The sequence below is a fragment of the Notolepis coatsorum genome (assembly GCF_963971535.1).
Source record: "Notolepis coatsorum genome assembly, chromosome: 12".
In the NCBI taxonomy this organism is placed as follows: Eukaryota; Metazoa; Chordata; class Actinopteri; order Aulopiformes; family Paralepididae; genus Notolepis; species Notolepis coatsorum.
Window position 1 is genome coordinate 90,915,020 of NC_140176.1, and position 13,703 is coordinate 90,928,722.

A 13,703-nucleotide genomic window follows, 5' to 3' on the forward strand; every position below is an offset into this window, starting at 1 on the left:
CATGGCCCCTAGACCAGTGGTTCTCAACTGCTCTAGCCTCGGGACCCAACATTTTCCTTAGTCATTAAGTCGCGACCCAAAATTTTTAACCACTATGATTTATGTAAAAAAAATATATATTTGCAGTAATACGCAATCTTTCAAAACATGAAATAAACACAAAAAAGTGCAACAAAAGTGCAACTATTGCTAAAAACCCAATGAAATAAAAGAATAATAAATAATATATGCTTCTTAGCAGATTTCTTAGCTTAACATAACAGACCTACATTTGGGGGAACTAATGGGATAACTGAGTTTGCAACAAAAGTGCAACTAGGGCTAAAACCCAATGAAATAAAATAATAATAAATAATATGCTTCTTAGCAGATTTCTTAGCTTAACATAACAGACCTAAGTTTGGGGGAACTAATTGGATAACTGGGGTTGCAACAAAAGTGCAACTAGGGCTAAAAACCCAATGAAATTAAATAATAATAATAAATAATTATGCTTCTTAGCAGACTTCTTAGCTTAACATAACAGACCTAAGTTTGGGGGAACTAATGGGATAACTGGGATTGCAATAAAAGTGCAACTAGGGCTAAAAACCCAATGAAATAAAATAATAATAAATAATATGCTTCTTAGCAGATTTCTTAGCTTAACATAACAGACCTACGTTTGGGGGAACTAAGGGGATAACTGGGGTTGCAACAAAAGTGCAACTAAGGGCTAAAAACACAATGAAATAAAATAATAATAATAATAAATAATATATCCTTCTTAGCAGAATTCTTAGCTTAACATGCAGGGGACTAATGGGATAACTGGGGATGATGTTTGCTCCTGACAAGAGTCTCAAAGTCTGGGGTGATTGTAGACAAAGCAACTCTGAGGTCATGCTCAATGTCCAATCTGTTCCTCCGCTTTGTCTTCAGCTGGACCAGAGCTGAGAAGCCACTTTCACAAAGATAGGTAGTGGGAAAAAAAAGTAAAAAAAAAAAAATACAGGGTGATTATCCAAAATGGCCGTCCACTGCCATTCATTCAGACACGCAAGTAAAAACAATGGACTTCTTTGTCTTCTTGTGTCACCTTCCCCCACTCTCACCCGCCAAACCTGTCAAACATCCCTTTTTCCCGGGATTGTTCCGTATTTCAACCTTCCTTCCCGCCGTCATCCCGTTCCCGTTTTTTTATCTTTTTTTTATTTTTACAAAATGGCTGCAATTCCCCTCCGTGACGACAGGTGGCAGCAGTGTAGATTAGAACGTTGGCACAGAAAGTCAGACCGGAAGACAGTTGCGACCCGAAGAAGAAGAAGAACAGGGACCGGCTAAAGGAGGGCTTTAGCGCAAAATGTATTACATTCTACAACTACATACCATAAAGGCAGAGAAGCGATAACGGCAAAGTGTCAAGTCAAGTCAAGAGTTTTATTTGTCACGGCATACAAATATACAATGAAATGCGGGTGGTCTTGCCCGCAACGATGTGCAATATAGTAGTAACAACATATAATAGAATCCAATAAAACAACATTGTGCAATAAACAAGTAACATAGTAGGGCATATCGGTATTTGTACATAGTTATTTACATTTTTTATACAATCTCAGGTTATGCTATACTATTTTTAAAGTGACCTTTCCTTAGTGGCCATAAGTGTGGGCGTGTGCAGCATGAGTGTGTGCTTGCTCATGTTAAAGTGGCTGCTAGTGTGTGAGCGTGTACAGTGTGTGTGCTCATGTGTGCTTGTGTGTGTAGAGTTCAGTGTTCAGGGCTCTGATGGCCTGGGGGAAGAAGCTGAGCCGAAGCCTCTCTGTCCTAGTAGCTGGTGTTCGCAGGCGTCTGCCTGACCTCAGCAGCCTGAACAGGCTGTTGTTGGGGTGGTGTGGGTCTTCCATTATTAGTGTATAATGTATGGTGCTCCCCCTCAACATGCGAGTAGGGTGAGACAACACCAGTCTTTAGTCCAAATAATACCCTACTTTATACTATATTATTGTCATTAGTTTAATGTAAAGTCAGTCTTACATTGGCACTGCCTTAACGTTGCATTTACCCATAATCCTTTGCTGTATTAGACGTGCCAGTATAACTTTTGTAATATGAATGAAGAGCAAATGTAAAGTTAATCAATACACAATGAAGCAATATCTTTATCTATATCACATGTCAAAACTACTTTAATAAAAGAAGATTTCCGTTTTTCATTTCTACTCATTCATCCAAAACAAGACAGCAATTCTACTTCTGCATGCACCGGGAGAATTGAGCTCATAGCACAGATTTGGAGTTGATAGAATGGACATTGCTGTTCTTAGGAAATATTGCACATGGTGGAAATAATGGAAATGAACATTTCTAACATTAACATTTAGTGTATGTTTAAAGTTGATACATTGAGGCATGGTAGAATTTCACTTTATATTACAGCAGTATCCGTTTTTAACATTACAATTAGTGTCTGACACTATAGACACATGTTAAAAGTCAAACTCAACTTTGTCATTTTCCAATTTGTGCAAGACATACAGAAAAATTCAATTACGTGCCCCCCTTCCCACGGTGTATATAGAAAGAGACAATAAACACAAAAGTAACATAGGACACAATATACAACACACAGGACTATGTACAATATAAACAGTGCCTACAATTAAATTAATGAATGAATTAAATAAGAGGTAAAAGAGAACTTAGTGTAAATATTCTTTAATTTGTGTCAACGTTATAAAAATCCTATTGTATTCAACAAATTAATTATGATACACCACAATGTGCCATTTCTATCTATTCTAAATCTATGGCCTCGCGATTCCACGGCTGCGCAGTGCAGACAATATATATATTAGAGGTGGGCATAGATTAATTTTTTTAATCTAGATTAATCTATCTGCAATCCTGGATTTAATCTAGATTAATCTAGATTAAAATGACTAAAAAAAAACTAAAAAAAACTGCCGAAGGCATTCAAAATATGTGTGTTCTACCCAAATAATGACCAGAAGTAAGTCCTTACTTTTTCTTTCCTCCTTATGTTTCTCAGGCCAGGTGGCCCATTACACCATGAGCCCATCTCCCGTTTCCAAAATGCATTACAGACTGTTTGAAAAAGCTGTTTTGCTATGATAATTGGTAATGAAATATCAAAATAATGTTCAATAAGATGTACTTGTGTTTAATAAGTAGTTTTATTCAGAAGTTAACACAAATAAATAATATTACCAGTACAGTACAGTATCTAGCACACTCTCATGAGCAAAACAGAAAGAATCATTTCAAACTTGAACTATGTGAATGAATGAATGAATGAAAACTTTATTTAACAGATTGCAGAATGGGTACAATACAGTACGGCTCAATACATACAATTGTTAAGGGGATGCAGACCTGAGAAAGACGTTTGTCTTGTTTCCATCAGGGTCCCCCATTTTCAATTCATATAGACATTTATGACATACATAACATACATGACATTTATGGCATAGGGACATATAGGTATTTAGTACTGATACATTTGTGACATAGGCGGTATTCAAATATACAGTACTGTTACCCCTAGATCCTGACAGAGTATATACATATGATGGGGAGGGGACTGTACATTAGGAGGGGGTGGGTGGGTGGGAGGGGAATATACATACGGCGGGGAGGGAATATATACATGCGGTGGGGAGGAGACTGTCTATTAGGAGGTGGTGGGGGTTTTGGGCATTTACGGTGGCCAGTTTCGAATTGCAGCCTCCCGTAGGTGCTCTTTAAGGGCGGTTTTGAATGTGGGCAGGGATTCACATTCCTTTACAGCTTTGGGTAGGGCGTTCCACATTGTTGTGGCATAATTGCGAAACGTGTTTAGTCCCTTGTTTGAGCCGAATCTGGGTTTAACATGATTTGTTGAGCTTCCTCTGGTGTAGTGGTTGTGGTATTCACTGACCTTTGGGAAGTATTTTGACATGTACATGGGCACCCCGGTCGTATAGTGTATCTTGTAGACCAGGCCCATTGCAAGTTGCTGTACTCTGTCGTCTACTCTAAGCCATCCTAGGTTGGCAAAGTGGGCAGGGGTGAGGTGGGTTCTGGGGTTCAGGTCAAGTAGTAGTCTGACCAGTTTGTTTTGTGATGTTTGTAATTTTGTTTTAAGCGCCTTTGAGGTGCTTTGGTACCATGAGGTGCACGCATAGTCATAGTACCCTTGAATGAGTGCTCCTGCCAGAGTCCTCAGGGTATTCTTGTTTACCAGAGAGGAGATCCGGTACAAGAATCTAGTTCGTTGGTTGACTTTTTTTATTACATTGGATGCCATTTTGTCACAGGAAACATTTGCCTCTAGGATGGAACCCAGGTAGGTAATTTCGTCTTTCCTTGTGACAATATTGTCACCCACTGTAACTGAGAAGCCGTCGGTCTTGCTGAGTTTGTTATTTGAACCGAAGAGAATGGACTCTGTTTTGCCCATGTGTAATGATAGTTTGTTATCAGCGAGCCATATGCAGATTTTGCCTAGTTCCGTGCTGAGGGTTTTTTCCACCTGCAGTTTGTTCTTGTCAGAGACCAGCAGGGCTGAGTCGTCCGCAAACAGGAACAAGTTGCAGTCACAGGCTGACGACATGTCATTTGCATAAATTAGGAAGAGTAGCGGTCCTAGTATGCTTCCTTGTGGAACACCACAGCTCACTGTGAGGGGGGGGGATAGAGTACCGTTTACCTCTACCATCTGTTCTCTCCCCTCCAGGTAGGATTGCATCCAGCTCACTGATAGGCTATCAAAACCAATTGCTTTTAGCTTGTCCATTAGAATGGAGTGATTGACAGTGTCGAAGGCCTTTTGTAGGTCCAGCATGACCATGCCGCAGTATTTGCCAGCGTCCACCTCTTGTTTGATGTGGTCGTTCAAATAGAGGAGGCATGTGTCAGTGGAGTGGGACGTTCTGAAGCCAGATTGGAATTCGTAGATTAGGTTTTTTTCCGCCAGGTACTTTTCGACCTGTTCGTAGACTATTTTCTCCATGACTTTCGAGATGGAGGTAAGAATAGAAACAGGGCGGTAGTTGCCTGGGTCTAATTTGCTGCCCTTTTTGTGTAGAGGGGTCACTCTCGCAATTTTGAAGTCCTTGGGGACGTGCCCCTGTGACATGGCTTGAATCAACTGCTCCAGTGGAGTTGCTCAGTGGCCAATGGTGTCAACTGTGGTTGTACTGGGCAGCTCCCAGGTGTGAATGGAACTGTGTGAATGTGAAGCAGGGCGTTCCTGAAAAAGAGCATCTGTGCTCAGCGAACCTACCCTGGGTAAATAAAGGTAAAAAAAAAAAATGTAAAAAAAAAAATGTTTTTTTTATTTTTTTATTATTAATGCGTTAATTATATTATCGTGCGATACTAGTATAGCGTTAACGCAGCACGTTAACGCCGTTAACGGCCCAGCTCTAATATATATATAATTATATAATATACATACGAGGGGGAGGAGACTACATTGGGAGGGGCGGGGAAGGGGGCGGGGCGAAATATCCAGTTTTTTAAAATCCCAATGTTGACAGCTATGTCACCCGCCCGTGTGGGATCTCTTTCAGAGTGGACGCTCGTTGGCTACAATGGTGATCAATCATTATCGCCATCAGCGGTGATTGGTCAGTTCAATCAGGACTGTTCATTACTGGACGTGGTCATTTGACGGCGCGGCCTGTCAAATGACGCTCGCCGGATATATCGTCATGTAACTCGATACCCGAAGCACGCAATTGGTTGAGTGTGGTGACAATCGAAAGGCGGCAAATTCAACTTTCGAACGGTGTATTGGATGATCTGCGAAAAATGCAGCCCAGAGCCAGCAAACAAGCGCAAAGTACCGCAAGTGCATGACGGCCTGCCGTCGGGCTGTACGATGCTTATGTGGTTAATGCATTTTTCTTTTAATTTCTTTTTTATAAATCTATCTATTGACATTTTTCAATTTAGACACTTTACAAAAGATTGTATTGAGCATGAACAAATTATACAGTCAGAACACACAAACTAATTATACAGTACAAACACAAAGCAAAAACAAACAATATTTCAATATTAACATCTATAAGAGAGGAGACACTACAGTTCAATATTAACATCTAGCTAAGAGAGGAGACACTACAGTTCAATATTAAACATCTATCTAAGAGAGGAGACACTACAGTTCAATATTAACATCTATCTAAGAGAGGAGACACTACAGTTCAATATTAAACATCTATCTAAGAGAGGAGACACTACAGTTCAATATTAACATCTATCTAAGAGAGGAGACACTACAGTTCAATATTAAACATCTATCTAAGAGAGGAGGAGACACTACAGTTCAATATTAAACATCTATCTAAGAGAGGAGACACTACAGTTCAATATTAAACATCTATCTAAGAGAGGAGACACTACAGTTCAATATTAAACATCTAGCTAAGAGAGGAGACACTACAGTTCAATATTAAACATCTAGCTAAGAGAGGAGACACTACAGTTCAATATTAAACATCTAGCTAAGAGAGGAGGAGACACTACAGTTCAATATTAAGCATCTAGCTAAGAGAGGAGACACTACAGTTCAATATTAAACATCTATCTAAGAGAGGAGACACTACAGTTCAATATTAAGCATCTAGCTAAGAGAGGAGACACTACAGTTCAATATTAAACATCTATCTAAGAGAGGAGACACTACAGTTCAATATTAAACATCTATCTAAGAGAGGAGACACTACAGTTCAATATTAACATCTATCTAAGAGAGGAGACACTACAGTTCAATATTAAGCATCTAGCTAAGAGAGGAGACACTACAGTTCAATATTAAACATCTATAAGAGAGGAGACACTACAGTTCAATATTAAACATCTATAAGAGAGGAGACACTACAGTTCAATATTAAACATCTATCTAAGAGAGGAGGAGACACTACAGTTCATTATACAACGGCATGCACATTTCTCGATTCTGATTGGCTGAAACAGTCATTTTACACGTCTTTATTGGCAACAATTCCACACTGCTGGCCCAGGACCCGCCCACAACCGAACCACATCACATCACTCTGCCGGATCACAAGAAGGTGGACAATAATCTTTACAAATGGATATGTTGATAGCGACTAAACGACTAAATATCAAGCGATTCTGTCACAGCGAATGTCTTAGTCGTTTAAACAATGTTGGATGATGTAATTGATGGGTCTTGAATCATTCTGTAACAAAAGAAAAATCGCGGATTGATTGATTGATTAATTTTCAATTTTTTTTCAATTTCTTTTTCCTTGCGACTGTCAGCGCTCGCTCTAGTCTCCACCCACCGCCACACACCCCCCCACACACACACACACACACACACACACACACACACACACTCTGCCTGGAACGCGGGGGATAGTCAGAGAGCTGGGTGCTGCGCTGTTCTAAGTGAGCATGGCCTATTGAGTTGATTGATTGATTGATTGATTGCTAATTTTATTACTGTACGCTTGGTTTCCAACTGGTTAAGTTTAGGCCCTCTACAGTAGGTTTAAATAAATAAATAAAAGAATAGGGCGAAGAAAACTTTTTTTCCTATAGGGCAAAGAAAACTTTTTAATTTGTTTTACCTACTTTATATAGAAGCATCTAAGAATGAAGTTCTATGGAAAGTAGGTCTGCATTCCCTTAACAATTGTGTGTATTGAGCCGTACTGTATTGTACCCATTCTGCATCTGGTAATAAAATTTTCAATCAATCATTCCAATAATACACAGTTGGATGTGTTAGTTGGTTGGATGCACTTCAAGCTGCTTCCACATGAGGCAACTTCTCTCAATCATTCCAATAATACACAGTTGGATGTGTTAGTTTGGTTGGATGCACTTCAAGCTGCTTCCACATGGAGGCAACTTGTCTTTTTTGTAGTTGTGGGAACTACTTTTTCTGGCGGATGGTTTTTTCAATAAATCTTCGATTAATGTGTGTTTATTGTATAGAAATAAGGTTGGATGAATCTGGCAGTTGTATAAAAGCTTTACACCACTTGCAGTCGTGATTTGTGAACAATAAACCATGCCTAGGGGGGTCTAACGACCACCCCTAGGCATGGTTTATTGTTCACAAACTACTCCTGCGCGTGATGTAATGCTTAAATATTAAACATCTATCTAAGAGAGGAGACACTACAGTTCAATATTAAACATCTAGCTAAGAGAGGAGGAGACACTACAGTTCAATATTAAACATCTATCTAAGAGAGGAGACACTACAGTTCAATATTAAACATCTATCTAAGAGAGGAGACACTACAGTTCAATATTAAACATCTAGCTAAGAGAGGAGACACTACAGTTCAATATTAAACATCTATCTAAGAGAGGAGACACTACAGTTCAATATTAAACATCTAGCTAAGAGAGGAGACACTACAGTTCAATATTAGACATCTATCTAAGAGAGGAGACACTACAGTTCAATATTAAACATCTATCTAAGAGAGGAGACACTACAGTTCAATATTAAACATCTATCTAAGAGAGGAGACACTACAGTTCAATATTAAGCATCTAGCTAAGAGAGGAGACACTACAGTTCAATATTAAACATCTATCTAAGAGAGGAGACACTACAGTTCAATATTAAACATCTATCTAAGAGAGGAGACACTACAGTTCAATATTAACATCTATCTAAGAGAGGAGACACTACAGTTCAATATTAAACATCTATCTAAGAGAGGAGACACTACAGTTCAATATTAACATCTATCTAAGAGAGGAGGAGACACTACAGTTCAATATTAAACATCTATCTAAGAGAAGAGACACTACAGTTCAATATTAACATCTAGCTAAGAGAGGAGGAGACACTACAGTTCAATATTAAACATCTATCTAAGAGAGGAGACACTACAGTTCAATATTAAACATCTATCTAAGAGAGGAGACACTACAGTTCAATATTAAACATCTAGCTAAGAGAGGAGACACTACAGTTCAATATTAACATCTATCTAAGAGAGGAGACACTACAGTTCAATATTAAACATCTATCTAAGAGAGGAGACACTACAGTTCAATATTAAACATCTATCTAAGAGAGGAGACACTACAGTTCAATATTAAACATCTATCTAAGAGAGGAGGAGACACTACAGTTCAATATTAAACATCTATCTAAGAGAGGAGACACTACAGTTCAATATTAAACATCTATCTAAGAGAGGAGGAGACACTACAGTTCAATATTAAACATCTATCTAAGAGAGGAGACACTACAGTTCAATATTAAACATCTATCTAAGAGAGGAGACACTACAGTTCAATATTAAACATCTATCTAAGAGAGGAGAGGACACTACAGTTCAATATTAACATCTATCTACGAGAGGAGACACTACAGTTCAATATTAAACATCTAGCTAAGAGAGGAGGAGACACTACAGTTCAATATTAAACATATATCTAAGAGAGGAGACACTACAGTTCAATATTAAACATCTATCTAAGAGAGGAGACACTACAGTTCAATATTAACATCTATCTAAGAGAGGAGACACTACAGTTCAATATTAAACATCTATCTAAGAGAGGAGACACTACAGTTCAATATTAAACATCTATCTAAGAGAGGAGACACTACAGTTCAATATTAAACATCTATCTAAGAGAAGAGGAGACACTACAGTTCAATATTAAACATCTATCTAAGAGAGGAGACACTACAGTTCAATATTAAACATCTATCTAAGAGAGGAGACACTACAGTTCAATATTAAGCATCTATCTAAGAGAGGAGACACTACAGTTCAATATTAAACATCTATCTAAGAGAGGAGACACTACAGTTCAATATTAAACATCTATCTAAGAGAGGAGGAGACACTACAGTTCAATATTAAACATCTAGCTAAGAGAGGAGACACTACAGTTCAATATTAAACATCTATCTAAGAGAGGAGGAGACACTACAGTTCAATATTAAACATCTATTTAAGAGAGGAGACACTACAGTTCAATATTAAACATCTATCTAAGAGAGGAGACACTACAGTTCAATATTAAACATCTATCTAAGAGAGGAGACACTACAGTTCAATATTAAACATCTATTTAAGAGAGGAGACACTACAGTTCAATATTAAACATCTATCTAAGAGAGGAGACACTACAGTTCAATATTAAACATCTATCTAAGAGAGGAGACACTACAGTTCAATATTAACATCTAGCTAAGAGAGGAGGAGACACTACAGTTCAATATTAACATCTATCTAAGAGAGGAGACACTACAGTTCAATATTAAACATCTATCTAAGAGAGGAGACACTACAGTTCAATATTAAACATCTATCTAAGAGAGGAGACACTACAGTTCAATATTAAACATCTATCTAAGAGAGGAGACACTACAGTTCAATATTAAACATCTATCTAAGAGAGGAGGAGACACTACAGTTCAATATTAAACATCTAGCTAAGAGAGGAGACACTACAGTTCAATATTAAACATCTATCTAAGAGAGGAGACACTACAGTTCAATATTAAACATCTATTTAAGAGAGGAGACACTACAGTTCAATATTAAACATCTATCTAAGAGAGGAGACACTACAGTTCAATATTAAACATCTATCTAAGAGAGGAGACACTACAGTTCAATATTAACATCTAGCTAAGAGAGGAGGAGACACTACAGTTCAATATTAACATCTATCTAAGAGAGGAGACACTACAGTTCAATATTAAACATCTATCTAAGAGAGGAGACACTACAGTTCAATATTAACATCTATCTAAGAGAGGAGACACTACAGTTCAATATTAAACATCTATCTAAGAGAGGAGACACTACAGTTCAATATTAACATCTATCTAAGAGAGGAGACACTACAGTTCAATATTAACATCTATCTAAGAGAGGAGACACTACAGTTCAATATTAAACATCTATCTAAGAGAGGAGACACTACAGTTCAATATTAAACATCTATCTAAGAGAGGAGACACTACAGTTCAATATTAAACATCTATCTAAGAGAGGAGACACTACAGTTCAATATTAAGCATCTAGCTAAGAGAGGAGACACTACAGTTCAATATTAAACATCTATCTAAGAGAGGAGACACTACAGTTCAATATTAAACATTTATTTAAGAGAGGAGACACTACAGTTCAATATTAAACATCTATCTAAGAGAGAGGAGACACTACAGTTCAATATTAAACATCTATCTAAGAGAGGAGACACTACAGTTCAATATTAAACATCTATCTAAGAGAGGAGACACTACAGTTCAATATTAAACATCTATCTAAGAGAGGAGACACTACAGTTCAATATTAAACATCTATCTAAGAGAGGAGACACTACAGTTCAATATTAAACATCTATCTAAGAGAGGAGACACTACAGTTCAATATTAAACATCTATCTAAGAGAGGAGACACTACAGTTCAATATTAAACATCTATCTAAGAGAGGAGGAGACACTACAGTTCAATATTAAACATCTATCTAAGAGAGGAGACACTACAGTTCAATATTAACATATATCTAAGAGAAGAGACACTACAGTTCAATATTAACATCTATCTAAGAGAGGAGGAGACACTACAGTTCAATATTAAACATCTATCTAAGAGAGGAGACACTACAGTTCAATATTAAACATCTATCTAAGAGAGGAGGAGACACTACAGTTCAATATTAAACATCTATCTAAGAGAGGAGACAATACAGTTCAATATTAAGCATCTAGCTAAGAGAGGAGACACTACAGTTCAATATTAAACATCTATCTAAGAGAGGAGACACTACAGTTCAATATTAACATCTATCTAAGAGAGGAGACACTACAGTTCAATATTAACATCTATCTAAGAGAGGAGGAGACACTACAGTTCAATATTAAACATCTATCTAAGAGAGGAGACAATACAGTTCAATATTAAACATATATCTAAGAGAGGAGGAGACACTACAGTTCAATATTAAACATCTATCTAAGAGAGGAGACACTACAGTTCAATATTAAACATCTAGCTAAGAGAGGAGACACTACAGTTCAATATTAAACATCTATCTAAGAGAGGAGGAGACACTACAGTTCAATATTAAACATCTATCTAAGAGAGGAGACACTACAGTTCAATATTAAACATCTATCTAAGAGAGGAGACACTACAGTTCAATATTAAACATCTAGCTAAGAGAGGAGAGGACACTACAGTTCCCATTTCAGGCATAAGTCCAAAGACTGCTTTAAGAGGATCCGGGTCAAAGTTTCTATCATATATTTCTTTGAATGTATTAAACATGTCTGTCCAGTAGCTGGTGAGAATGTATTAAGGCAAATTTGACATTGATTTTTGAGACGACGGCCCCTGAATTTGACACTCCTGTTTGACTCATGTTTGAATCATGTTAAACCCAGATTCGGCTCAAATAAGGGACTAAACACGTTTCGCAATTATGCCACATCAATGTGGAACGCCCTACCCAAAGCTGTAAAGGAATGTGGATCACTACCCACTTTCAAAACCTCTCTCAAGAGACACCTACGGGAGACTGCAATGCAACACTGGCCCCTGTAAATATCCTAACCCAAACCCCTCCAATGTACAGTCATTTACCTAGTATGGTCTTGTCAATAGTCCAATGTACAATTTTGTTTGTTTGTACAGAGTCCCCCCCCCCCCCCCCCCCCCTCAATGTACAGTTTTGCTTGTTTATACAATGTGCCCCCCCCCCCCCCCCCCCCCCCACCCACCTCCAATGTAAATTACCCAGTATGGTTGTCAATATCCCAGTGTACCCAACCCCCCCCACCCAACCTCCTCCAATGTACAGTTTCTACGTCAAATGTATATACTCCCTTTTCTTGACTCCTTCTGTATCACAAACAGTACTGTATTTGCAAATCTGGTATGTCATAAATGTATAGATGTAGCAGTACTGACTATCTGTATGTCATGTATGTCATATATGTCCTGATGAATTGAAAATGGGGGACCCTGGTGTAAACAAGACGAAAGTCTTTCTCTGGTCTGCATCCCCTTAACAATTGTGTGTATTGAGCTGTACTGTATTGTACCCATTCTGCAATCTGTTAATAAAGTTTTCAATCAATCAATCAATCACTCCTTGTTTCTCCGTGTGCCAGGCCTCGTGTCACGGTCCGGGACCTGTTCTCTGGGACAGATGACCCTCAGGGACCTGCTGAACCGGAGCACTGAGCCCCGGTCCTCCTCGTGGCCCAGACACGGACCCGAGAGGTCGAGTTACTCTCACACAGCCTGCCAACACCACGCTGCCCTGACCAGAACCGGCAGAACCTCAAGGCCACTAAGGTTGCTTGTAACAACATGTCATTCATGTTTTAGAGTTGGTAAAAATAGAGGACTTATAGTACCTATAATGTTCACTCTTCTCTTCTCTTCTCTGCTCTTCTGTACTCTATGTTACTCTATTATATCTTATATCTCTATGCTACTCTATTCTATCTTACTCTATGCTACTCTACTTTATTATATCTTACTCTATGCTACTCTACTTTATTATATCTTACTCTATGCTACTCTACTCTATTATATCTTACTCTATGCTACTCTATTCTATTATATCTTACTCTATGCTACTCTACTTTATTATATCTTACTCTATGCTACTCTATTCTATTATATCTTACTCTATGCTACTCTACTCTATTCTATCTTACTCTATGTTACTCTATT